Genomic DNA, 26,220 nt, shown 5'->3' with positions numbered 1-26,220 from the left:
GTCCTGTGTATCTCAGCTCTGTGTTCCTGTGTATCTCAGCTCTGTGTTCCTGTGTATCTCAGCTCTGTGTTCCTGTGTACCTCAGCTCTGTAGTCCTGTGTACCTCAGCTCTGTAGTCCTGTGTATCTCAGCTCTGTAGTCCTGTGTACCTCCTGTATCTCAGCTCCGACCTCTATCACTAGCAGCAGTGACTCCGCTCTGGCCACGCCCATGTGTGGGTGTGTCCCCGGACTCCTCCCCCCGCTGGCAGAGGCGACGCTCCCGGGGACCGCTCGTTACTCGGAGGAGCAGGAGGTGATCGGTGCCGGAGCCGCGGACCCTCATTGCCGGGGTGAGTGCTCCCGGGCCCCGTCCTCTGGGGTCTGCAGCCCCCGGTCCTGGCGGCTGAGCCGCTGTCACTGCTCTGGGGTCGGGGCTATTTCTGCCCCCTGGTTGTCAGGTGCATTATACTGTACTACGAGGCCAGAGATCCGGGGAGCCCGCACCCTGCACCCGCATTACCGGCACAGGGGCCTGGGTGTCAGGACTGTCCTCCGGGGCCCTCACATCCATAGCCAGGGGCCACGCTGCATGAGGATGGAGCCTGCCTGTCAGTATGGTGCAGACCACCCTGTGTAAGGGGGCACCCCAAAAATCAATGTTCATATTAGGGAGGAGGGGGTGACCCTTTCTTTATAACTTTCCCTCTGTTGCTCTATGTTGTCAGCCCGGGGAGACTGTAGCTTCTGTTTGGAGTCTGAGCTCCGTAGGGCTGAGTCTCATAAGTGAGGGTTTAAAGGGCACAGAATAGAAATAGTCTTCTTTAGATATAATGTCATCTATCAGGAATAAATGAGCTCCAGCAGAACTACAACTCCCATCATGCCCTGACAGCGGCTAGCGGGTGGAGATTGTTGGATCCCACAGCGGATCTGATCAGATATCGGTTATTCTTGTGCCGGAGTCAGAGGTTCATCCATTGTGATAAAACTCTGAAAAACTAATGAACTTAAAACAAACAAAAGATGGTGAAATCACCCTAGGGTATGTGCACACGCTGCGGATTTTGCTGCGGATCCGCAGTGGATTTGGCGCTGCGGATCCGCAGCAGTTTTCCCAAAGTTTACAGTACCATGTAAACCTATGGGAAAAAAAACCCGCTTTGCACATGCTGCGGAAAAATCCGAGCAGAAACGCAGCAGATTATTTTCCGCAGCATGTCAATTCTTTCTGCGGACTCCGCAGCGGTTTTCAACATGCACCAATAGGAAAGTGCAGTTGAAAACCCACAGAGGAATCCGCAGAAGAAACCGCGAGAAAATCCGCAGTGAAAACCGCAGTAGAATCCGCAACGTGTGCACTTACCCTTAGGTTTAGGTTAGGTTTTTTCAATTTTTTTCCAGTTTGTTGCAAAAAAAAAATCTTTTCATAACATTTTTTTGCTGTTTTCTTTCACCATAGAGAAGCCTATAAGAAAAAAAATATAAAAATGGCTTATTAAAAATAATAAAAAGAGAATGCATGTGAAAGTTGCCAAGCAACCCAAAATTGCCACAAATTGATACTGATTTTAAAATACATGTTTTTGCGCTGCTTTAGTTTTTATTTTTTAAGACATTTGGGTTTTTAGTATGTTGTCAAGAAAACGTTGATGTTCTCTATCTAAGGCCTCGTTCACACATCCGTATAAAACACATACGTGAACATCCGGCACCAGTGTCATCCAGGTGTCTATTTTTGCCGCCAGTGTGTGATCCGGGTGTCCTTTTTTTTTGCCGCCAGTGTCATCCCGGTGTTCGTTTTTTTGCTGCCAGTGTGTCATCCGGGTGTCAGTTTTTTTGCTGCCAGTGTGTCATCCGGGTGTCAGTTTTTTTGCTGCCAGTGTGTCATCCGGGTGTCCATTTCGGCTTAGCTTGGAGCTTCACACGCCACTGCAAAGTTATGTCCTGCATCAGTCCTTGTCAGTGGATTGCTTCAAGTACAGATGAAGCATGTGATTTTTATGTTTTTTGTTTTTGTTTTTTTATCCAAGTCTAGGAGTGGAGACAAATAATAGAAACCTTCCGATACACCTCTATTTCCTTTACTATCCAGGCTTTTTACTGATTTCAAACCAGTTGGTAGACTGGGAATAGAGACGCACTTGATTCCATCATCTATTTGCATAGGGATTGTGTTGGTACATTTAATCGCCTCTAGGTGGCAGCAACATGTTTCCTAGAAATCTTCCCTGCATGGGTTAACTGTGGCTTTCCTGGGAATCCTACAGTAGGGTTTCCTTGAGCAAGTGGCATAAACTACTGTGAACTGTTTTGGTTTTATTGGATTTATTGCCTGCATCTGGCAGATGTGGTTGTAATGGGGGATGGGGTGGATTTACAGTAAATTGCCACTTGCTTTCGGTAGAAAAGACAAAAAGAAACCTCTTTCCGCCTTCAACATTTCGGGATCAAACGCTATATCACTTACGTGTTGGTAAATTTGGTATATCGTTTGCAGAGGCAGTCAACGATTTTGAGACCTTTTTATGTCCATGCACCAAGTTTTATCAGAAATTCTTTCCCTTCTGTCTTCTCTTGGTTCAAAATCCTTGTGATGCCCTTTTTTTTTTTTTTTTTTCTCTGTCCTATTCACTTCTATGGGCGATTTTTATTCCATGAATCACATAACACGTTTCTCTTAAATGGCTACGGTTATGTTCACATCTTGTTTTATCCACTTGTCAGTGGCTTCATAAGGTGTTATCTGAGTATGCTCGTGTCCTAATCGAGTATTTTCAGTGTTCTGGAAAAAAAAATGCTTGAGTCGTAGTGGCTGCATGTCTCGCCACTGTTTGACAGCCGCAGCACATGCAGGGATTGTCTTGTTTAGGCAGTCCCTGCATGTGCGAGACATGCAGCTGCGGCGACTTGAGCATTTTTTGGGGAGCATGCCGAAAATACTCTATTGAGACACGAGCGTGTTCCAATAACATCTTAGGCCGGCCTCACACTGGGCGTAAGACAATACGCCACGTATTATACGTCCGTACTACGGCCGTAATACGGAGAAATGTTCCCAAAATATTGATCCGTAGTCAGGGTGTGTCAGCGTATTTTGCGCATGGCATCCTCCGTATGTAATCCGTATGGCATCCGTACTGCGATATTTTCGCGCAGGCTTGCAAAACCGACATCTAATGGATTTATGTGCTCAAATGTTCGGGAAAACATATATACAGTATATATATATATATGTCATTGAGACACATATATATATATTCTGTATTTAGATTTCATTCAGCGCGATATGTGTTAAAAGCCGGTAATTCAATTACCGGCTTCTCATTTCTCCTGCACAAACCCGACAGGATATGAGACATGGTTTTCATACAGTAAACCATCTCATATCCCCTTTTTTTTGCATATTCCACACTACTAATGTTAGTAGTGTGTATGTGCAAAATTTCAGCGCTGTAGCTGCTGAAATAAAGGGTTAAATTGCGGAAAAAATTGGCGTGGGCTCCCGCGCAATTTTCTCCGCCAGAATGGTAAAGCCAGTGACTGAGGGCAGATATTAATAGCCAGGAGAGGGTCCATGGTTATTGGCCCCCCCCCCGTGGCTAAAAACATCTGCCCCCAGCCACCCCAGAAAAGGCACATCTGGAAGATGCGCCTATTCTGGCACTTGGCCACTCTCTTCCCACTCCCTGTAGCGGTGGGATATGGGGTAATGAAGGGTTAATGCCACCTTGCTATTGGAAGGTGACATTAAGCCAGATTAATAATGGAGAGGCGTCAATTATGACACCTATCCATTATTAATCCAATTGTTTGAAAGGGTTAAAAAAACACACACACATGATTTAAAAGTATTTTAATGAAATAAACACAGCGGTTGTTGTAATAATTTATTGTTCTCTCAATCCATCAGGAACACCCTCGCTTGGAAAAATAATAAACGCACAAGATACATACCTTCTGGTGAACCGTCTCGTCCCACGAAGTAATCCATCTGAAGGGGTTAACTAATATTACAGGCAGGAGCCCTGCTAAATGCAGCTGTGCTCCGTGCCTGTAATCCCCGGCGAATGAATGAAATGTAGGTCATTGACCTACATTTCCTTCAGTCGCGGTGAGGCGCCCTCTGCTGGATGTTCTCATGAACTGCAGCCTGGGAACTTTTTCCCACGCTCCAGGTCATATGAGGACATCCAGCAGGGGGCGCATCACCGCGACTGAAGGAAATGTAGGTCAATGACCTACATTTCATTCATTCGCCGGGGATTACAGGCACGGAGCACAGCTGCATTTAGCAGGGCTCCTGCCTGTAATATTAGTTAACCCCTTCAGATGGATTACTTCGTGGGACGAGACGGTTCACCAGAAGGTATGTATCTTGTGCGTTTATTATTTTTCCAAGCGAGGGTGTTCCTGATGGATTGAGAGAACAATAAATTATTACAACAACCGCTGTGTTTATTTCATTAAAATACTTTTAAATCATGTGTGTGTGTGTTTTTTTAACCCTTTCAAACAATTGGATTAATAATGGATAGGTGTCATAATTGACGCCTCTCCATTATTAATCTGGCTTAATGTCACCTTCCAATAGCAAGGTGGCATTAACCCTTCATTACCCCATATCCCACCGCTACAGGGAGTGGGAAGAGAGTGGCCAAGTGCCAGAATAGGCGCATCTTCCAGATGTGCCTTTTCTGGGGTGGCTGGGGGCAGATGTTTTTAGCCACGGGGGGGCCAATAACCATGGACCCTCTCCTGGCTATTAATATCTGCCCTCAGTCACTGGCTTTACCGCTCTGGCGGAGAAAATTGCGTGGGAGCCCACGCCAATTTTTTCCGCCATTTAACCCTTTATTTCAGCAGCTACAGCGCTGAAATTTTGCACATACACACTACTAACATTAGTAGTGTGGAATATGCAAAAAAAAAGGGGATATGAGATGGTTTACTGTATGTAATCATGTCTCATATCATGTCGGGTTTGTGCAGGAGAAATGAAAAGCCGGCAATTGAATTACCGACTTTTCACTAACACCGCTGCGTATTTCTCGCAAGTCACACTGCTGGTCAGTGTGGAATCCGTATTTTTCTCGCCCCCATAGACTTTCATTGGCGATTTTTTTGCGCAATACGGTGACAAACGCAGCATGCTGCGATTTTGTACGGCCGTAGAAAGCCGTATAATACTGAACCGTAATATACGGCTAATAGGAGCAGCCCCATTGAGAATAATTGTGCAGTTTATTTTGCGAGTTTTACGGACGTAGTTTATGCGCTCATACGTCCGTAAAACTCGCTAGTGTGAGGCCGGCCTTATCCGAGCACGCTCGCTCATCACTAATCATGATGTGAAAAAAAACGTTGAGTGCATTTAAACAGGGCAGTGGCTGCCAAGAACAATTCTATTTTATGCGCACAGAACGATCGCATTAACAATTGTTCTGTGCACATGAAAATGCGGTTAACCTGTGCAAACAGGATGTTAAATGGTCACCTTCCCGCTTACATGTAGGTGATCCACAGTTGTTTAATAGCTGCGGTGGCCAATGTAAATGCACCCTCGGGGTATGTGCACACATTGTCTTCTTCAGGTGGATTCAGCCCCAATACCAGCATGAAAAAGTTCTATCAAAATGTTAAAAAGCACGAGCGTGTGAGTCTGTATGTGAAAGCGATTTGCTGTGCATATGTTCCGGCTTTCCAGTATTATTCTTCAGGCATTTTCAGCTTGATAGAGGCTTCATACTGTACAATAAATAATGTTTCCACGGTCAGGATGGCCGGCGGTATCGCCGCAGCGGCGAAGCCGCTCGGCGCTAAGCCCCGCCCCCTTTCTGGGACGCGATCATGCCGGATGTGTTAACCCTTCACATCCGGGATGATCGCTCTCTCCCATAGGGCCCTGTGATATTACTTGCGGCGATGCAGCGTCGCCGCAGGCAGCATGGACATGCTGCGATCTGAAAAGACGCGCAGCATGTCCGGAGTCGCAGGGAAGACTGATGCGGGTTTCCACGCATAGTGGAGACGGGATTTCATAAAATCCCCTCCACTATGCTGGAACATCTGGACGCTGCGTGTTTGACGCTGCAGCTCTGCGCAGCGTCAAACAAGCAGCGTTTCCTGACCGTGGAAACATACCCTTAGTGTTTTTATTAAGGAAAAAAAAAATGAGCTCTTCCTTCATTGTGAAGGTAAAAGAAAAAGTCAGTAGAAATGATGCTCCAAAAACATTGGGAAAATGTTGAAAAAAAATCCCCCAAACACCAGCAGTCAAAAACATTGAAAAAGTTCTCAAGAAACGACTAAAAAAAAGTGCGCTTGAAAAACGGACATTTTTGGCCACTTGAAAATGACATTGTGTGCACATGCCCTTAGGTAGTCTTCACACACTTTTTTTTTTTCTTGCTGATTAGCTCCAAAAACCTTTTCCAAAAAAAATAAAACATTGGCGGCAAAGGTACCGCAAAAAAAACGTCACAAGACACATCAAAAAGATACTTCAGGAAAACCGCTGCGCTGTGTCTTTTGCAGGATAAACCCAGCGGGTACATCAGAGGTCATCTCATGTGCACATGCCCTAAAGGAGGGTTATCAAGGGGATCTTGAAGAGATTTTCGGAATCTGCTTCAAGATTGATGTAACCCCCCCCTCCCCCCCAAAAAAAAAAACCAACTTGTTTAAGTTAAGGGTTAATTGACATTTTTCAGAGTGCACACAACTTTCTAGTATGATGAAACCTCTTTGTGCCTGACCCTCCCTATTACTAAACAGTCTCGGGCGGCTCTGTGACCTTACATTGTGCTGTGGGGAGGATCGTGTTTGTTTTTTCTCTATTTATTACTGTGTGTGGGGTTTTTTTATGCTGTTTAGTACATATTTAACTTCTCTTTTCACACTGGCGCCACAGAACGTCTACAACAACGGTTCTCACATTCGTCATGTGTTATTAGGCCAAACTCAAAAATGACCATTTCTCCGGCCTTCAGACTAGGCCTCAAGTGTGAGTAGTCATGGCTTTCATAGCAACCAATCAGATCTCTTCTTTCATCTCATAACATTCTGTACAAAAATAAAAGCTGATGTACGATTGGTTGTTATGGGCAACGCCTCGCCTTTCTATGGCTGCTCTTGTTTTGTGTTTTTTATACATGCGTAAAGGCTTTGGGGGCAAATGGCAAATTTCTAAAGCTTTTTTGGTGAAGGGGAGTTTTCTGAAAACCGTTTAATGGAGGGTAACATAGTAAATGTGCCATAAAGGTTGAGGAACTCTTTACTGTATGTCATTTTCTGGTCTGATTTCACAGAAAGAAAAAACAAATCGGACAGTGTGTACAGAGATATAAAAACATGGAAATTAAAAAATTACTGGTCGGGAAAAAAAAATTCCAATCTGCTTTTTTTTTTTTTTTATTGTTTTTAACATTTAGGGTATGTTTCCACGTTCAGGGTGGCCGGTGGTATCGCCGCAGCGGCGAAGCCGCTCGGCGCTAAGCCCCGCCCCCTTTCTGGGACGCGATCATGCCGGATGTGTTAACTCTTCACATCCGGGATGATCGCTCTCTCCCATAGCGCCCTGTGATATGCCTTGCGGGGACGCTGCGTCCCCGCAAGGTGTACGGACATGCTGCGATCTGAAAAGACGCGCAGCATGTCCGGAGTCGCAGGGCCGCCGCGTGCGGGTTTCCACGCATAGTGGAGACGGGATTTCATAAAATCCCCTCCACTATGCTGGAACATCTGGACGCTGCTTGTTTGACGCTGCAGCTCTGCGCAGCGTCAAACAAGCAGCGTTTCCTGACCGTGGAAACATACCCTTATTCTGCTGTAAAAATGAAAATTTTCCAGGTCAGTACAACTATGGCGGCACCAATCCTATAAGCGTTTTCTTTCTCTTTTTAAAATAGCCTGAAACCGATGGGATACAGATATGTGCCCACGTTGTGGATTCGTGTGAGGATTTTTCCGCGCATTTTTTGAAAAATCCGCAGGTAAAACGCAGTGCGGATTTACTGCGGCTTTACCGCTGAATTCCTGTGGTTTTACACCTGCAGATTCTTATTATGGAGCAGGTGTAAAACGCTGCGGAATCAGCACAAAGAATTGACATGCTGCGGAAAATATAAAGCAGAGTTTCCGTGCGGTATTTTCCGCAGCATGTGCACAGCGGATTTGGTTTTCCATAGGTTTTCCATTCGCAGGCAAATCCGCAACGTGTGCACATACCCTCAAACTCAGAACTTTTTTTCCTCCCATTTGTGTGTATTACCACCATTTTTTTTCATTGATCGAGTGGTGTAAGGTGTTTTTTGAGCTGTAATTTTATCGATATAAATTTTTTTTTTAAAAAGTACAGACACTGAAAAACTAAAATTCTCATTTTTAATATTATTTTTAGCACTTAACGTACGATTGAAATAATTTTATATTTGGATAGATTCGACTTTTACGGACCCAACAATGACAAATGTTTTTTTCATTTATTTTTACAGTGGAAAGGAAGATTATTTAAACTATTATTTTTTACTTTATTTTTTAGACTCCCCCTTCTTCAGGGATCTTGAACCTGCAATTGATTGCTTGTACCATATACTGCAATGTTACAGTATTGCTGCATATCGCAAAATTAAGGTTCTCCTATGAATTTTGTAGGAAAGACCAACCAGTAAAGTGACGGGGACCTTCAGATGGACGCTCGCCTTCTATGGCAACCCATTGACTCTCTGCAATTGCCCATGTGCTTTGGTAGTCAGTCCTTTTAAATGCCCGACAGTGATTGATGGCCCATTTACATGGTTAAACAGTGAGGCTGCCGTCACACTCGCAGTATTTGGTCAGTATTTTACATCAGTATTTGTAAGCCAAAACCAGGAGCGGGTGATAAATGCAGAAGTGGAGCATGTGTTTCTATTAATACTTTTCCTCTAATTGTTCCACTCCTGGTTTTGGCTTACAAATACTGATGTAAAATACTGACCAAATACTGCGAGTGTGATGGCAGCCTGATTGGTGCTTGCTCCGGTTGCTGCTGGTAGTAGCAGGTGGCACCTGTGTTACACAGCTTGCACCTGATCATTCTCCTTACACCCACCACTGTCTAAGGACTTCATTACATCTAGAGTTGAGCAAATTTTTCAAAGTTCGGTTCCGATTACGATCATCGGCGATTATTGTTTTTGCAATATTCGCTGAATGTCATTGAAGTCAATGGGAGTAGAAATTACCAAATCTGTTCGGAACCGATCATCAAACATAAATTTGTCACGAATAGGGTACCAAAATGGCAAATTCACATTCGGCGACCGAATACGAACATATTCGCTCAACTCTAATTACGTCCTACTTAGGGAAGGGGTCAAGTGAATAATTGAATTACCCATAATATATCAATGCTGGACCATTTTTTTTTTTTTTAAGAAAAGAATTTAGCATTGTGCTGTTCCTCTGTTCCTCCTCTTGGAAATAAATGACAACTGGGTGTGTCCCGTTTGCTAGCCATTTTAATCCCAGCACCTTAGGGTCGTCTGTATACAGCAACCAGGAGCACCCAACCAAAATGATTTGTGTTGGTTGTAACCTCAGCCATGATAATGATGACAGACACACGTTTGTGCTCCGTAGTAACCGTCGCTGACCCACACCGACCTTCCTGTCACTGCGGTCTCCGTCAACAAACTTATAATGACAAGTGACTAATAAATAACGCATTGTATAAATTATGCCGACAGGCCTCACACACATCAGGGGTTAATACGCCAATACACACCGCACCATTATCCTACACAAAAAAAAAAGTATTGAAAAAATTCTGTTCAAAATTTTACAAAAATAATGCATCAGATGTGCCAGATTTAGGCTTCAGACACTTTGATTTAAGAAACAGAAAGTGGGTTTAAAGGCCAGGAAGAAACTTTCATACAAGTAATATAAAATCCAATATGTCTGTCATAGGTTCAGCAACTAGACATAGGTACTAATAAGGCTCTCGGACAAGGTGCGCAGTCTTTTTATTCCCACTCACATATCGCTGCGGCTGGTTTTGGGAAGTGATGACTAAGCAGTTGCCCAAGGCTCCAGAACAACTTGAATTTACCACTGGCCTCTTCTCCACTCTAGGCCACCAGGGAGTTTTACAGTTGGTTTAACCCACAGGAAAAAAAAAAAGTGACATGTCGCTTCCTTGAGGCGGGTTCCTCTGGGAATCTGCTCCAAGTTTGACACTGAAGTCAAAAGACTACAAACACCATGAGGGGGAAAAAAAGCTTAAAAACCTCTTCGAGGGTATGTTCAGATGTAGTTTCTGTTGGTTTTGAAGTGGGTGCAATAAAAAAAAATCAGCATCAGAGTATTCAAAAAGGAAACATACTGCAACATCCCTTTTAAAAATGCTTCAGGGTGTGTGCACACATTGCGGATTTGTCAGGTTGTTTTCTGCGCAGATTTTTCACAACCTGAAGGGTTTCCTGATGAAAGCGAAGTGAATGAGAATCCTGATGTCTCATGCAAACGTTGCTTATTTTTGTCTTTCTAAGGCTACTTTCTTACTAGCGTCGGGCCGAGGTTCCCGACGCTAGCGTTGTCTCCGCCGCACAACGGGGGCAGCGGATGCATTTTTCCAGCGCATCCGCTGCCCCATTGTGAGGTGCGGAGAAGTGCGGGGAGGTGGGGGCGGACCACATGTAACGTTTTTTGCTCCCGACGGTCCGCCACAGCACGGCGCAACGTCGCAAGACGGTTGCGACGTGTGTCATTGCGTCGCAAATGCGTCGCTAATGTTAGTCAATGCAGAAAAAACGCATCCTGCAAGCACTTTTGCAGGATGCGTTTTTTCGGCAAAACTACGCATTGCGACGTAATGCAGTTAACGCTAGTGTGAAAGTAGCCTAAGGGTATGTGTCCACGTTCAGGAAACGCTGCGTTTTTTTATGCAGCGCTGAGCCGCAGCGTCAAAAACGCAGCGTCCAGATGTTACAGCATAGTGGAGGGGATTTAAAGAAATGCCGTCTCCACTGTGCATTAAAAAACGCATGCGTTTTTCCCACGAAAACGCACATGCGTTGCGTTTTTTCAGAACGCAGCATGTTGCTACAATGAGCAAAACACGCAGGAACACCGCAGGTGACCTGCCAGTGACCTCAGGTGCATTTTTGGTCAGGATTTTACCTGCATAAAATCCTGACCAAAGCCTGAAGCAAACCTGAACGTGGACACATACCCTTTAGTCTGCGGAATGTCAAATCTTTCAGCGTTTTTGCTGCACATTTCCCTTATACTAAGTGGGGAAAAATATGCGCAAAACGCATTTATTTTACACAGCAGTTTTCGTGCCAAGAGATACAGAAATGGTTCACCAAAACGTGTGCACATACCCTTAGGGTGTATACACACTTAGGGTATGTTCCCGCGGTCAGGAACCGGCAGCGCTTTGAATGCAGCACATGTCCAAAGCGCTGCCGGCTTTTGAACTCGGGTGATTCCGCATGTGTTCATTGAACCGTGTGGAATCACCACACCCAATACATTGGACAGGAAATTTATCTTGCGGAGACTGAGCCTCTCCGCAAGATAAATTGACATGCTGCGGTCTTGAAAGACACACCGCATGTCCGTCTCCGCAGGGAAGCCGGAGGCGTCTGTGCGTGCATAGTGGAGATGGGATTTCATGAAATCCCCTCCACTATGCTGTAACATCTGGCTGCTGCGAGTTGGATGCTGTGGCTGTACGCAGTGTCCAACCCACAGCGTTTCCTGACTGTGGGAACATACCCTTAGGCCGGCGTCACACTAGCGAGTTTTAGGCCAGCGTCACACTAGGCGTAAGACAATACGGTACGTTTTTTACGGCCGTAATACTCAGAAATGTTCCTAAAATAGTGATCCGTATGTCATCCGTAGGCAGGGTGTGGCAGCGTATTTTGCGCATGGCATCCTCCGTATGTAATCCGTATGGCATCCGTACTGCGAGATTTTCTCGCAGGCTTGCAAAACCGACATACAATGGATTTATGGGCTCAAATGTTCGGTAAAACATATATACAGTATATATATATATATATATATATATATATCTAATTCAGCGCGATTTATGTGAAAAGCCGGTAATTCAATTGCTGGCTTTTCATTTCTCCTTCACAAACCCGACAGAATATGAGACATGGTTCACATACAGTAAACCATCTCATATCCCTTTTTTTTTGCATATTCCACACTACTAAATGTTAGTAGTGTGTATGTGCAAAATTTGGGCCCTCTAGCTATTAAATTAAAGGGTTAAATAGCGGAAAAAAATTGGCGTGGGCTCCCGCGCAATTTTCTCCGCCAGAGTGGTAAAGCCGGTGACTGAGGGCAGATATTAATAGCCAGGAGAGGGTCCATGGTTATTGGCCCCCTCTGGCTACAAACATCTGCCCCCAGCCACCCCAGAAAAGGCACATCTGGAAGATGCGCCTATTCTGGCACTTGGCCACTCTCTTCCCACTCCCGTGTAGCGGTGGGATATGGGGTAATGAAGGGTTAATGTCACCTTGCTATTGTAAGGTGACATTAAGCCATAATTAATAATTATGACACCTATCCATTATTAATCCAATAGTACGAAATGGTTAAGAAAACACACACACATTATTACAAAGTCCTTTATTGAAATAGACACGTTGTTGTAATATTTTATTAGACTCTTCATCCACCTGAAGACCATCATCCTGAAACAAAGTTAAAAAAACAAACAACAATATTCCATACCTTCCGTCGTTATGTCCCACAATGTAAATCCATCTGAAGGGGTTAAATCATTTTACAGCCAGGAGCTGTGCTAATGCACTCGCTCGTGCCTGTAAACCCCCGGGTACTGAATGGAAAGCAGTTTGATCTGTAGTTATCTTGAGTCGCGGTGATGCGCCCTCTGCTGGATGTCCTCATATGAACTCGAGCGTGGGAACTTTTCCAAGGCTCCAGTTCATGAGGACATCCAGCAGAGGGCGCATCACCGCAACTCAAGGTAACTACAGATCACCCTGCTTTCCATTCAGTACCCGGAGCTTTACAGGCAGGAGCGAGTGCTTTAGCACAGCTCCTGGCTGTAAAATGATTTAACCCCTTCAGATGGATTTACATCGTGGGACATAACGACGGAAGGTATGGAATATTGTTGTTTTTTTTTTAACTTTGTATCAGGACAATGGTCTTCAGGTGGATTAAGAGTCTAATAAAATATTACAACAACATGTGTCTTTATTTCATTAAAATACTTTGTAATTATGTGTGTGTGTTTTATTAACCATTTCATACTATTGTATTAATAATGGATAGGTGTCATAATTGACGCCTCTCCATTATTAACCTGGCTTAATGTCACCTTACAATAGCAAGGTGACATTAACCCTTCATTACCCCATATCCCACCACTACACGGGAGTGGGAAGAGAGAGGCCAAGTGCCAGAATAGGCGCATCTTCCAGATGTGCCTTTTCTGGGGTGGCTGGGGGCAGATGTTTTTAGCCAGGGGGGGCCAATAACCATGGACCCTCTCTAGGCTATTAATATCTGCCCTCAGTCACTGGCTTTACCACTCTGGCGGAGAAAATTGCGCGGGAGCCCACGCCAATTTTTTCCGCCATTTAACCCTTTATTTTAGCAGCTACAGTGCCAAAATTTTGCACATACACACTACTAACATTAGTAGTGTGGAATATGCAAAAAAAATGGGGATATGAGATGGTTTACTGTATGTAAACCATGTCTCATATCATGTCGGGTTTGGGAAGGAGAAGTGAAAAGCCGGCAATTGAATTACCGGCTTTTCTCTATAATACCGGTGCGTATTTCTCGCAGGTCACACTGCTGGTCCGTGTGTAATCCGTATTTTTCTCGCCCCCATAGACTTTCATGGGTGATTTTTTTTTTTGCGCAGTACGGTGACAAACGCAGCATGCTGTGATTTTGTACGGCCGTACAAGACCGTATAATACGGATCAGTAAAATACGGCTGATAGGAGCTGGGACATAGGGAATCATTGGGACGTGTGTTATGCGTATTTTACGGGTGTATTTTCTGCGCTCATACGTCCGTAAAACTCGCCAGTGTGACGCCGGCCTTAAAGTCAGTTATGTTTCTACTGTTGTGTTTTTTTTTGTTTGTTTTGTTTTTTTCTTTAGTTCACCACTATAGGCCGGGTTTAGAGTTTCCAGATATTTTTGCCTAAGTCATAGTTTGTGAAATTCTGAAAGTTTTCTGTCTAAATGTACTCCATCTCACCCCCTCTTGTATGCTATAATTTCTTTTCACAATTTTACAAAATGTGTGCAACTTTTGCACTAAAAAGTCATCAAAATGATTAAAGACCAAATTAAAGATGATTTTTGTGGGTTTTGTGCAAAATTTATAAATCAAATGAGTCATTTTGAAGAAGTAGCCGCAAAACAACAGCAGATGACAAAGAAGAAAGGTGACTTTAGGAAAAAAAACAACAAAAAACGTGCATGACGAATTGAGGTCTGAGTCATTTTGCAAATTTTTTTTTTTCTGGCAGAAACGTGGAGTTTTTGAGGATGATTTTACAGAGTATGGTGAGATTTTTTTACTTCAGTATTTGTAAACCAGAAACAGAAATGGGTGAAAAATTCAGAATTGGCGACCTGTTTCTATTATACTTTTCCCCCGATTGTCCCACTCTTGGTTTTAGCATACAAATACTGAGGTAAAAAATTGACCAAATACTCAATGTGTGCACATGTGCATTATGCTGATTTTGTGAGGGGCTTTTTCTGGTGCTTCTATTCTAGGCAGAATCCACGAGAAAGATGTCATGTGCACGTAGCCCAAAGAGAAGAAGAAAAAAACTTGGTTAAAAATGAGAATTTGCTTGGATTTTTCCACCTTAATACTTTGTGTGAACCAAGTCTTACATTCCGATAAAAACTGATGAGGTAAAATTTTCTATTGTATTTTTATGATACCTTAGATAACCCCGCTACTAGTTGACAGGTTTACTTCCACCACTCCGCCATGTTAGACGGCCGGATTATGCTCTAATTGGTTGCTTGTGTCAGACTCGGCCAATTATCGTATTTACGGCGGAGCATTTTCCCGCTTACTGTACTCATGAAGGCCATTTAGTGACTGGAGGATTTACCATTGCAGACACGAACAATCTAGACACGCCTGATGTCAAAAGCTAGTGTGAGATTAGGCAGCCATTACAATCAGCGCACATTCACTGTCACACTTGTGATTACGTTCATTGTGGATGCATTATGTATGCTCATTTCTGCCCTGATGTCGGGAGTGACTGGAATAAGAAGAAGCCGCTTTTTGTACATTTTTCTATGAGCTTTGCGGGGCCTGTAATTAGCCTTTCTGTGGAAAAAAACAAACAAACTGTAACTATTAAACCGAGCCTCGTAGATCCACTTTTCCCATGCATTTATTGAGGTCTCCGCGGTTCATAGGGATAATGTTGACATTATCATAGCTGAGAAATGACCCCGGCGGTGCTACGTGATCTATGTTAATTCATGTTCATGATCGTTTAGGTCACTTTTTTTTTCTTTTTGCTTGGTCAGGGCCAGCATTAATATGTAGGGTGCTATACATAATTTAATCTAGTGTAGCAAAAATTGAAATCGGTACAACCTCTCCCGCTGATAAATTTTCGGCATACAGAGCCGCCAACTGAGATTCTTATTATTCCAGTACTCTCGCAAATCCGTAGATGGTGTGTTCTTGCCACTATTGCTCCCATGATTATGTCTGCCCCTAGGATGACGTGCGCCTTCTGCGTCAGTCTGAGTTGGAGAGGGAAAAAAAGTTGTTGTTTTTTTTTACCTTCTCTATTATGTAAGTCTCTAAAAATCAGACCACACTCATCCGAATGCGGTCCGATTTTTTATTTTTTTGCACTGACCCATAGACTTGAATGTGTGAGTGCCATCCAAATTTCGGAGGCAAATTGGACATGTGCACAGCCCCATAGAATAACATGGATGCAAATACTATCTGTGAAAACCACAGCTTGTGCTCGTCTGATTTAAAGGGCTCGTACCTCGTGCGCATCCCGCCCCGTGACGTTGTGGCACTGGCTGTAAATAAAAAAAAATAAAAATTTGGGAATTAAAGGGGTTTGTCCTACAAAAATGCCTTAGGCTGCCGTCACACTAGCGAGTTTTACAGACGTAAGAGCGCATAAAATACGTCCGTAAAACGCCTAACAAACGGCCCAATTATTCCCAATGGGTCAGGTCCTATCAGCCGTATATAACGCATCCGTAATATACGCCTTTCTACGGCCGTATAAAATCGCAGCATGTTGCGTTTGTCAGCGTATTGCACAAAAAATACGCCAATGAAAGTCTATGGGGGCGAGAAAAATACGGATTCCACACGGACCAGCAGTGTGACTTGCGAGAAATACGCAGCGGTGTTAGTAAAAAGCCGGTAATTCAATTGCCGGCTTTTCATTTCTCCTTCCCCAACCCGACAGGATATGAGACATGGTTTACATACAGTAAACCATCTCATATCCCCTTTTTTTTGCATATTCCACACTACTAATATTAGTAGTGTGTATGTGCAAAATTTGGGCATGTAGCTGCTAAAATAAAGGGTTATATGGCGGAAAAAATTGGCGTGGGCTCCCGCGCAATTTTCTCCGCCAGAGTGGTAAAGCCAGTGACTGAGGGCAGATATTAATAGCCAGGAGAGGGTCCATGGTTATTGGCCCCCCCTGGCTACAAACATCTGCCCCCAGCCACCCCAGAAAAGGCACATCTGGAAGATGCGCCTATTCTGGCACTTGGCCACTCTCTTCCCACTCCCGTGTAGCGGTGGGATATGGGGTAATGAAGGGTTAATGTCACCTTGCTATTGTAAGGTGACATTAAGCCAGATTAATAATGGAGAGGCGTCAATTATGTCACCTATCCATTATTAATCCAATTGTATGAAAGGGTTAAAAAACACACACGTTATTAAAAAGTATTTTAATGAAATAAACAAACAGGTTGTTTTAGTATTTTATTGCTCTCTCAATCCATCCGGAAGACCCTCGCTTGGCAAAATAATAAACCAACAATATACATACCTTCTGATGAACTGTCAGGTCCCACGAAGTAATCCATCTGAAGGGGTTAAATCATTTTACAGCCAGGAGCTGCGCTAAAGCACTGCTCGTGGCTGTAAAAACCCCGGGTGCTGAAAGGAAAGCTGGGTGATCTGTACTTACATTGAGTCACGGTGAGGCGCCCTCTGCTGGATGTTCTCATGAACTGCAGCCTTGGAAAAGTTCCCACGCTCAAGTTCATATGAGTTCATCCACCAGAGGGCGCCTCACCGCGACTCAATGTAAGTACAGATCACCCAGCTTTCCTTTCAGCACCCGGGGTTTACAGGCAGGAGCGAGTGCTTTAGCGCAGCTCCTGGCTGTAAAATGATTTAACCCCTTCAGATGGATTTACTTCATGGGACCTGACAGTTCATCCGAAGGTATGTATATTGTTGGTTTATTATTTTGCCAAGCGAGGGTCTTCCGGATGGATTGAGAGAGCAATAAAATACTAAAACAACCTGTTTGTTTATTTCATTAAAATACTTTTTAATAATGTGTGTGTGTTTTTTAACCCTTTCATACAATTGGATTAATAATGGATAGGTGACATAATTGACGCCACTCCATTATTAATCTGGCTTAATGTCACCTTACAATAGCAAGGTGACATTAACCCTTCATTACCCCATATCCCACCGCTACACGGGAGTGGGAAGAGAGTGGCCAAGTGCCAGAATAGGCGCATCTTCCAGATGTGCCTTTTCTGGGGTGGCTGGGGGCAGATGTTTGTAGCCAGGGGGGGGCCAATAACCATGGACCCTCTCTAGGCTATTAATATCTGCCCTCAGTCACTGGCTTTACCACTCTGGCGGAGAAAATTGCGCGGGAGCCCACGCCAATTTTTTCCGCGATTTAACCCTTTATTTTAGCAGCTACAGCACCCAAATTTTGCACATACACACTACTAACAGTAGTGTGGAATATGCAAAAAAAGGGGAATATGAGATGGTTTACTGTATGTAAACCATGTCTCATATCATGTCGGGTTTGTGAAGGAGAAATGAGAAGCCGGCAATTGACTTACCGGCTTTTCACATATATCGCGCTGAATTAAATATAAATACAGAACATATATGTATGTGTCTCAAAAATATATATATATATATACCGGCCACTTTATTAGGTACACCATGCTAGTAACGGGTTGGACCCCCTTTTGCCTTCAGAACTGCCTCAATTCTTCGTGGCGTAGATTCAACAAGGTGCTGGAAGCATTCCTCAGAGATTTTGGTCCATATTGACATGATGGCATCACACAGTTGCCGCAGATTTGTCGGCTGCACATCCCAAAGATGCTCCATACAAGGCAGGATGGATCCATGCTTTCATGTTGTTTACGCCAAATTCTGACCCTACCATCCGAATGTCGCAGCAGAAATCGAGACTCATCAGACCAAGCAACGTTTTTCCAATCTTCTACTGTCCAATTTCGATGAGCTTGTACAAATTGTAGCCTCAGTTTCCTGTTCTTAGCTGAAAGGAGTGGTACCCGGTGTGGTCTTCTGCTGCTGTAGCCCATCTGCCTCAAAGTTCGACGCACTGTGCGTTCAGAGATGCTCTTAGGCCTACCTTGGTTGTAACGGGTGGCGATTTGAGTCACTGTTGCCTTTCTATCAGCTCGAACCAGTCTGCCCATTCTCCTCTTACCTCTGGCATCAACAAGGCATTTCCGCCCACAGAACTGCCGCTCACTGGATTTTTTTTCTTTTTCGGACCATTCTCTGTAAACCCTAGAGATGGTTGTGCGTGAAAATCCCAGTAGATCAGCAGTTTCTGAAATACTCAGACCAGCCCTTCTGGCACCAACAACCATGCCACGTTCAAAGGCACCTTTCTTCCCCATACTGATGCTCGGTTTGAACTGCAGGAGATTGTCTTGACCATGTCTACATGCCTAAATGCACTGAGTTGCCGCCATGTGATTGGCTGATTAGAAATTAAGTGTTAACAAGAAGTTGGACAGGTGTATATAATGTTTTAACGAACATTTGATGTCGGTTTTGCAAGCCTGCGAGAAAATATCGCAGTACGGATGCCATACGGATTACATACGGAGGATGCCATGCGCAAAATACGCTGACACACCCTGCCTACGGATGACATACGGACCACTATTTTGGGAACATTTCTCCATATTACGGCCGTAAAAAACGGACCGTATTGTCTTACGCTGAGTGTGACGCCGGCCTTAATTTGAATTCAGCAACTTCAGTTCCGGTTTGTGTTTGACACAGGAGCGAGTTTCTCGCGTTGGCTCATAATCAATGCAGTGCGTGAAGGGGGCTGACTGTTCAATTTAATAGCTAAGCCAGCCCCCTTCTCCGTCTTTGCTTTAAGGAGGTGACTAGCTTATCTACTGATATGATCAGTCATCTTCCACCTTCACACACAGCACTGGTCACGTGTTGATACAGGAAGCATACTCCAAAGACTGACACCGGATATCTTCAGATTTGGACACTTCTAGAAGTAGGAGTGTAGGGTCCCATGATGCAACCTCCAAGTACAGCCAAAGACCTCGCCTGCAGGCAGGGGGGATTAATTGCATGACTTTGCTCATAGCAACCTACTATAAATTCCTAATTTCAAGCTAGACAATCCCTTTAAGAAATTTTCAAAAATGAAAATCGTTTTGTATCAAGTGTAAGGGTATGTGTCCACGTTCAGGATTGCATCAGGATTTGTAAGCCAAAACCAGGAGTGGGTGATAAATGCAGAAGTGGAGCATATGTTTCTGTTATACTTTTCCTCTACTTGTTCCACTCCTGGTTTTGGCTTACAAATACTGATGTAAAATCCTGACCAAATCCTGATGCAATCCTGAACGTGGACACATACCCTTCGGCTATGTCTCCACGTTCAGGATGGCCGGCGGTATTGCCGCTCGGCGCTAAGCCCCGCCCCCTTTCTGGGACGCGATCATGCCGGATGTGTTAACTCTTCACATCCGGGATGATCGCTCTCTCCCATAGGGCCCTGTAATATGCCTTGCGGGGACGCAGCGTCCCCGCAAGGTGTACGGACATGCTGCGATCTGAAAAGACGCGCAGCATGTCCGGAGTCGCAGGGAAGACGGATGCGGGTTTCCACGCATAGTGGACACGGGATTTCCAAAAATCCCCTCCACTATGCTGGAACATCTGGACGCTGCTTGTTTGACGCTGCAGCTCTGCGCAGCGTCAAACAAGCAGCGTTTCCTGACGGTGGAAACATACCCTTAGAATGCAAAAAGAGTAGTGGAAAGTAAACTATGCTCAGCGGGGCAGCGACATGCACAGTGAACACTTCTTAACTCTCCCTTCCAGTCTCAGGCGCTGTGTTTGCTCTCTGTCTTGAAGATGTTTGTTTTTCTCCGCCTTCTTCAGGGCAATCAGAAAGTCATCCATAGCAAAGCGGTTACCTGTGCCATCCAGTTCTATCCATACAAGTACAGGATTATCAGACTTTCTGATTTCTCACTTTTCTCACTCTCAGATTTCACTTAATAGTTTATGAACTTGGGTTAATTTTTACAATTGGATGGTATTGTAGAAGTTGGCAAAATATAATTATTTTTTTTTGTAGTGGGGGTGCAACATTAGGAGAACAATGTTCCAGGAGTAAATGTAGTTGTGGAGGACTCGCCCAGCAACGTATTACATTGTTTTGAATGAACCCATGTAATACCACATTTTTTTTCTGTAGAGGCCGAAGTTGGAAAAATCTGTTTGGTTGGTTATTAGCGGCCAGACTCGATCATGTGATCGCTGTAGTCTTATCCCTATCGCCGCTGCGTTCTCTTTACTCTGTTTTTCAGGCATAATAAAGTCGTGTCCTTAGTGCTGACGCCGGTCTGTGACCATTTTTATGCAGTAGATGGATATTCGGCGCTGGTCCTCATTTCTTCCTTTTTATGTTTGCTGCTCGTCCTCTGATGCATTTTCATTTCGGTAAATAAGCGTTAAAGAATTTATTCTAATACGAATAGTCAAGAAGAGCGGAATCCAGCTCCACGGAATTCACGGATTTATTAACACCTTATCCAAGCACGTTCGCTCATCACTAGATATACATTCTGTCCTTTTCATACTCATGATATATCTAGGATATCCGTTTTTCACATTTGCTGCTTAATTAGTAAATCAACCAATTTCACCTTCATGGTGTAACTCTTTCTTATACACTTTGAGATAAAACCTCATTTGGTTCTGAGGTTGGCAAGTGAGACAAGATGGGGGACATGTAATTAGTGGATAATAGTGTATCAAAAAGCAAATGGTTAATCATACCACAAGCAGCACAAATCGGGCATTTGCCGCACAATTTCATCCAGGTTTGTTTTATGTGGAAATGCTGCGGCGTATGAAAAATAAACCGTGATGCCCTTGATATTCTGGAGTTTTGTCCTTTCAAGACCAAGGCCCATTGTAATGTGAGACATTCGTAGGCTGGGCTTACACACTGCTGATTTTCTGCATGCTTCCTTGTATATGGTGTGGAAGCCGTGTGGAAATTGACTTTCGTTGCGTTTTTTTTTTTAAATCACAGCATGTCATTTTCTGTTGCGGAAAAGCATCATTTTGGTGCAGATTTTACCCATTTATTTCAGTGGGGCCCCTTAATTTGCAGGTTAAACCGCTGACCTGGCATTGTTTTGTTACATTTCTTTTTTTTGTGCTTTCCCGCAGCAAAAAATGCCTGAATAAATGCAGATTTTGCATACAGAAACGCTGCAGATTTCAGTATTGAGCTCCGCATGTAAGATCTGCACCAAATATCCAACGTTTGTTTGTTTTTATTCTAAAGTTTATACTTACCGTAAATATTTTTTTTTGTAATGCAAAACCAGTCTAATTATTTAAACAGGTCATAACATTTCTGATTGATTTTTTTTTGTTTTTATTAATTACGTTTTGACCAATAAAATGTTTAATTCCCTTACAATCTTTTGCTCTCCTGTCCATTACACTAGGAAATGTGTGGGTTGCCCAACATGCAACGGATGCTGTAACACTAGGGGTCCTTGAAGTAGATTGGAGGCAGGAACAGGTTAAATAGAAAGAAATTGGTTTGAAAAAAGAAAAACATTTTTCAGCCATTTTGAAGGCGCAGGATTTCTTGGTTGTTTCCAGAGGACTGTTGTAATCGTGCTCACCCAATTTTTTGCTTTGAAAATCTGATTAATAACTTTAGTGATGAGTCCTGCACAAATGTTCAAGTCATTATGTAGCCGTCATGTCGCACCCTGCCCCCGCCACGATCTCCCCCAGCTGCCGACTGTACAGTGACTGATGATTAATGTATCTGTGACAAGTACGGCGCGCTGATTTAATGAGGCCCACTTGTCACAAAGCATCTGGTCTCTGAATCTGGAATCAAAAAAATGACAATGTTGCATGATTACCGGTGATCTACGCCTTGTGTAGAAGCTATTGTTTTCTGTTCTCAACTATGGGTTTAATGATGACTAATTAGTAACATTTTTTTGGTCGTTGGGGGGAGGATTGATTGACTTTGCATTAATTCTAGTTTTCCTCTTTTTCTATGGAAAAGAAAGGTAATAGTGCAGATATTTACAAAGAATGATTTCTTTATTATGTTCACTTAAATAGTGTCATCATATTCTGCAGCTCTTTGCAGACATCATCATCGCTGTCCCCATTGGGGCTCACAATCTACATTCTCTCTCCATTTGTCTTTGGAGTGTGGGAAGAAACCCACGCAAACACGGAGCAGATACAAACTCTTAGCAGATTTTGTCCTTGGTGGGACCTTGGTGATGGGATACCCACTGAGCCACCGTGCTGATTGGGGTACTTTCAGAAGGAGGGTTTTTGTTGTGTCTTGGATAATGACAAAAATGGGGTTAATTATGCTCGAGGCTATCCATACACCGCCACTGCTAAATACCCAATCTTGGACCATTTTAACTCTTCCTTCTGGGACGGTCCATAAATGACCCCAGAACGCTCCAAACTATCTACTAATGGGTTGGATTAGCAAAAGCACCACCTCGTTTCTGGATTGGATGGTGGGATTGTTCTTGCAAAATTGTGTCAGATAGCCTCGTATAGACGTTCTACTGTGTGTGTCATGTGCTCACGGTTGGCACAGTGGTCCTAAACACTATTGACACCGGTACCAGGTTTTCCAGTACTGGTATTATACGGACATGTGAAGGCGGCCTCACTGTGTATTTGAAGGCTACTCATTGAGTATCACAATTCTCAATAATGGGGGTTGAATTTCTCATCAGTTATCCATGATTTACATTGGCTTTGTCCCTTTCATTCCAGGCTTATTGGGGCAGGCGTAAGGCTATGTTCACACAGAGGTTTTTTTTAGATGTTGATACATGAGTTAATCAGGCAGAAACATTTTTTGCAGAGGTTTTTTTTTTTTTTTCAAAAAAAATATTCTTATCTTGCAGCCTTTTGATTTGACAATGTCTAGTTTGGAGCAACTTCTACAAAGAGACATTTTAAAAACAAAACAAACATTTATTTTCTGTTTTATTTTTTTTTTTAAAGTCAATTCTTTGAACATTTTCAAGGAGAAAATGAAAAACAGAAATTCTAAACCAAATCTCATAAAAGCAGCAAAATGGATGTGCCATAGAAGTGATTGGGGATAATTTTGCCAGCTGTTTTGAAGCCATTTCTGAGAACGATTTTGTGGTGGATACTCGAAGGAAAAAAAAGATTCTTAAAAAAAAAAAAAAAAAGATGAGAACAGTATTCAGTTTCACCCATGTATGGGTTTGTTCACAGTGAGGTCTTGGTGTGGAAACTTTCCAAAATCCTCCTGAAAAACAGGACCCTTGGCAGTCTTTAGCAGGTTTTACCTTACTTTCTGCCTTAGTTTTGTAGGAATATGTGCACCTGACGTCTTTTTCAGGCAAAGCCACTGGTGAAACTGATTCATGAAAATGATTGCCAACGTTTTCCTGAAGCGTCTTCGTCTGGGACAATTCAGGGGCTGCGCGGTCATTCAGACGCCGTGCGCACATAATCGGTGAATTTCTTACACTATGGGATGATGGAGCAGAGGAGATCGATCACTCTGGAGGGTCCTCATCTCGAGGGCCTGACCCATTTCATCTGGAAGGAAGCGATTCATTGGGATGTGTACAGACTTGCCGGTCGGTGACACTGTGTGGATGAGGTCTCAGGCTTTTAGCTTTTGCCCGCTTTTCTGAAAGAAATGAAAATCGCCCTATATAATGGGAAAGTGCTCCGCAGCTACGTGCCTCCTTCAATACCTTTTTGTTGGTGTCCTTTTGTGGTCTGATTTCTGGTAATAAAATCCCCTTTCTTTTGTCCTGCCGGAGATGATGGACACGCCTTGTTATTCTAGACGGTTTTCGACCTTTCTTTAGAGGGTAAGAGTCAATTACTGGGGGTCTAGAAATTCTTACATTGTACCCTGGGAATGTACAAAATTCATAGATTTCCCTCCCATTTCTTATAAAGAAGTCCAAAAGCTTCTGTCCTTGGAGGCAGATACATGAAAATCCTGGTAGCTGCTTATTATAGGACAAGGGGGCATTTAGCTTGGGGCAAGCATCCATATGGCAGTCTTACACAGGCTGCACATGGCCGTACACTTTTTAGAAAGCTGTCTGCCAAACATTCTTCCCCAAAACACATGCACACTCATTTTGGCTGAGTGTGCATGTGTTGTGTTTGAGAAGTGGTGAGTAGAGATGAGCGAACCAGAACTTAAAAGTTTGGCATTCCTTCCAGGCAGTTAGTGTCCTGTGCTAAACAGCGAACATGGATTTCTCCCGGAAGTCCAGTACGATGTTCGGAGTTCCAAGGGAAGTCCATTGGGGGGAGAGAATTTTGCGGCTCAAAAGTTAAGATCCCCATTGTTTTCAATAGGGTACTGGTTCACGTTCGGGTACAGTTCTGGTACCCAAACCAAATTTTGGAACAAAGTTCAGGCACCAGAACCTGAACTTCTATGGGTCCGCTCATCCCTAGTGGTGAGTAAAGACTCCCATGCTCATTAGATAAGTCTGCTAAACTTTCTAGCTTTCGATGGGATCATCCGACCATCTGATGGGTATTGGGGTCTCGTGACTCCTCCCCATACAGATACCGTGGATGGAGAGAAAGATCTGGCACGTTGGTGGGATGATGGCGAAAACACGAGATCTTTCTACCCAGCAGCTGTACCTGTGTATAGGGGATCCGGTAGAGATACACATGCACACTCCTCTCGGTTGAGCATGCATATGTTTCCGAATGGGGAGTGAGGAGTTAAGCTGATCATTCACGTTGGCTAACTATCAGCTGAAAACGGCTGTCTCTTTCAACTTTCCCATCTATGGGAACTCTCAACTCAACCAAGAGCTCCAGTGCTTTCTAAGTAAGCCACAGTCAGAATTATCTTGCCTGAAAGCAAAAATGGTGAGGTGTCGTCCAATCATCTTTTGGAGAAGAGTCAGTACTGCCATGCGCATTATATGATAATTTTGGATGACTTTCACCATTTTTAAACGTGTATGTATAGGGTCCTAAAGCTGCTACTCTTCTCCTCTGGTGGTGGCTTATCATTCCTGAGAATAGAAGGATCAGGCATATTAACATAAAACAGCCTAATCCTTCTTTCCCTCTTCCATTGGTAGGTACAGTCTGACGATATAAATCTGATATGTGTGGCCTCTTTTTTTTTTTTTATTTTTTTTTTTTTTTTGCCTTTTATACCCGACTCAGCCATATGAGAGGAGGCTGGAAGACCTCTGTGTAGCTATACAGGCTCAGTCAGGTGCCATATATGCAGAACTATTCCCTGGAAACAATGCTGCTACACTGTATACTGTACATATAGTATATGCTCTGTGTACTGGTTTTGTAGTTTTTTTTTCTTAATTGATTTAATGAGGAAAAAAATCTTAGAGAAAAGAAAATCCCCAAACAATGATGCTTTGTAACAAAGTTCCGGTGGAAGACAACATGTTTTCTGCTTGTGAATGCAAACAATAATTTTCCTATTGACTAATTTGCAAACAGATTGTGAACCTGATGATGAAATGCAAGATAGTAACACATAACTTTACTATTGCAACAATATAGCTGCCAGCAAAAAAAAAAAAAAAAAAGTGGAAATCCTTTATGGCCATGTCCAGAATTTTCTATGAGACGTTCTCATCT

At 43.5% G+C, this 26,220-nt stretch overlaps 1 protein-coding gene across 2 annotated transcripts in view; it reads left to right on the top strand.

The window, feature by feature from the left end:
• Positions 1 to 201: 201 nt before the first annotated feature.
• Positions 202 to 26,220, top strand: part of LYPD6B (LY6/PLAUR domain containing 6B) — a 55,140-nt gene continuing 29,121 nt past the window's right edge. Inside the window, exon 1 of one of the 2 annotated variants that reach the window (XM_077272994.1) lies at positions 202 to 331. The gene's annotated coding sequence lies outside the window, so the exon portion shown is untranslated. Of the gene's footprint in view, positions 332 to 14,771; positions 14,907 to 26,220 lie in introns of those variants that run through there. The other variant, XM_077272995.1, reaches the window with a different exon arrangement.

The sequence above is a fragment of the Ranitomeya variabilis genome, chromosome 7 (assembly GCF_051348905.1).
Source record: "Ranitomeya variabilis isolate aRanVar5 chromosome 7, aRanVar5.hap1, whole genome shotgun sequence".
NCBI classification, from domain to species: Eukaryota; Metazoa; Chordata; class Amphibia; order Anura; family Dendrobatidae; genus Ranitomeya; species Ranitomeya variabilis.
This window is presented reverse-complemented; position numbering and strand designations above follow the sequence as displayed.